This window comes from Siphateles boraxobius, unplaced genomic scaffold, assembly GCF_051911475.1.
Source record: "Siphateles boraxobius isolate OS27281-9 unplaced genomic scaffold, OSU_SipBor_1 19, whole genome shotgun sequence".
In the NCBI taxonomy this organism is placed as follows: Eukaryota; Metazoa; Chordata; class Actinopteri; order Cypriniformes; family Leuciscidae; genus Siphateles; species Siphateles boraxobius.
Window position 1 is genome coordinate 9,815,906 of NW_027508799.1, and position 2,480 is coordinate 9,818,385.

The 2,480-nt window shown below is 42.0% G+C and overlaps 1 long non-coding RNA gene across 3 annotated transcripts; it reads right to left on the reverse strand.

The window, feature by feature from the left end:
• Positions 1-201: 201 nt before the first annotated feature.
• On the reverse strand, positions 202-1,685 carry LOC143742543 (uncharacterized). Of its 3 annotated transcripts, none has more exons than XR_013205460.1 (4): positions 1,486-1,685; positions 1,144-1,418; positions 932-1,072; positions 202-852 (listed from the first exon to the last, which is right to left on the reverse strand). It is a non-coding gene; the product is annotated as an uncharacterized LOC143742543 (long non-coding RNA). The 3 variants fall into 3 exon arrangements; XR_013205459.1 differs by having other exon boundaries at positions 1,144-1,205; positions 1,284-1,685; XR_013205458.1 differs by having other exon boundaries at positions 1,144-1,685.
• Between the last annotated feature and the right edge of the window lie 795 nt (positions 1,686-2,480).

Genomic DNA, 2,480 nt, shown 5'->3' on the forward strand with positions numbered 1-2,480 from the left:
TCAGATCTACACAAGAAAAAAAAGGAAAATCCTGCCGACTACGCCAAATGTGGCAGGCAGTACAAGAGAGGGAGGATAGAGAGAGAGTAAGAGAGACAAAGAAAGATCGACTACGCCACCCTGGTCGCTAAGCCAGGGAAGTGTCCTATTAAAGACACACAGGTTCGGTGTTTCCCTTACATAAATACTCCGAGACGTGGATATGGAAAAATACAAAAATATATTCTTTATTTAGACAAAGATAAAATACTGGCGTGCCAGTCAGTTAGGTTCAATTATAACATCACACAATAAACAGCTCACAGGACTCGTGGTCACCCGAAGCAGGACGAGCTAGTGCCAGACGTCGCTAGTGTCAGCGATGGTAAAAGAGCACCCACACGTGCACTACACGTCACTCAAATCACGTCAACCAAGACCAATCACCTTGGATTGCAGACCACACACTGTGTCTCATCAGGACCCGCCACCTTAATTGGACAACTAGCCCTCCTGCTCCAGGCTCACAGTGCCTGAAACACAAGAAATAAAGAATTATATAAAAAAATAAATCAAAGCAAATAAATCAAACAATTATCCTCACCTATGGGTACCCATATACAGGACACAACATGCGAGACATACAATAATATACGTAACTAAAAGAAAACACTCCGCAATCCACTCAAACCTGCGCTCATCAGTGTCAGTGATGGTGAATGGATCGCTACGGGCCAACAGGAACAATCTCCCCAGGCCGGTTACCACTCACAATCCCTCTTTCCCTTGGGACCAGTCAGGGATAATCTCACAGTGAGCAAAGAAAATAAACAGTAATTATAATACAAATAAAGCACAAAACAACACCCAAAACTAAGAAAACAAAACACCAATTACCAAGCAAACTGATAAATCAACAAGCAAACCCCAAAAAGCACAAAAGGTAAATTACACAGAAAAACAAAACAGAATTACACACGCAAGCAAAATAACTCAAACAAAAACATTAATAGGAACAGAACAGCAGCGACGACAAGTCCTAGAGCAGGCAAGTGTAGTCTTCAAGTGCCCTTAAAACGGCAAATCGATCCACCTGCAAAAGCCGGACTATGAGCTAAAATATGCATAGCATTAATTTACTGTTGTACAATTGATCACACATACCAAACATGCGGAGATCGCGCCACTCGCCCAGTCGACAAGAGATGAAAAAGCCCAATGATACGCTGGAATACACAGACCCCATAATATTAACTATTCGCTCATTAATTAAATACAGCCAAAAGGGCCAAAGAGAGACCTACCAGGAAGTCAAGCAGCAATACACCCCCGATGCCGAATGCAATTCATACCGAAACGGTGGTATCCGGAAAACAGCGCGTGTTGCCAGGCATGCAACCCTCAGCACAACGTGTGCTTTTCTGCAAACAGCCCAGAACCTGACAAAAGTAACACTCAATCTAATGTTCATTAGGCTCAAGCATAAAAACCAGCCGCCACACTCACCTCAGCCAGAGCACCAGACAGTCGCAACAATAATGACGTGCTAGAACGCGGTCGCACATTCACGCAATCTCCGGTGACAACACCGTCACCTTAATATACCCCTTGGAAGGAATTACCATAATTCTTATCAATGAATTGAATGCCGATCACCTGCGTGCATCTAGGGCGGAGTCTCACTCTACAGAGAGGACGTCAACAAACAGCGGCACTTCACTACACAGGCATTTCCGTTTCTGAGATGTCAGAAGTGTAGCATGCCTTTTTCCATTTCTTTGTGATGTTGTCAAAAGATGCTGAAAGAAATGATGTACATGTATTCATGCAATTATTAAGCCATGGGATGTCATGTATTAGTGATTTTACCATCTTTTTGATAATGCTCATTTACAGTCTAGTTTAACCTGCTTACCTGATTCGTGCAGAATTCTGACTTGATGTTTGCTCCACCCTTTGTCTGGCTGTGGTGCCTCCATAATCCTCACACTCTTCAGCAACCGGTCCAAGTCTTTGAATGGAGGCCACCAGGAGTGGCCATCTGAGTACCAGGACTTAGCTATAGGTCCAGTTGTCCCTTCTCCCACAAATTCCACTATCAGGTACATGTTTCTTTTTTTTATTTTCTTACTGCGGCAACCTGCTTTAAACCATGATGTTTAAAGACACTTCTTAAATTTCAGTTGTTCATTTGCATGAACATTTTCAATTCAAAATATTCATGATTCAAATGTACAAAAATATATGTTAAAAAAGCAATTAAATGTGTATAAAATAAATTATAATTGTGTGTGTAAAAGAGGCACTGAAACGAAACAGCGGTCATGCGGAACTAAGAAAGCTTTCCCCTCAATTTTCTCAAGCTTGCAGAAATTGGTTGTCCTTGAGAGGTCATCAACTAGATGAATGCCAAGTGCCGAAGATGGAAGGGGATAGTCAAAAAAAGGTTCATGATTGTTGAAGGTACTGTAGGCTACATGAATTTCATCCCTTACTGAAAT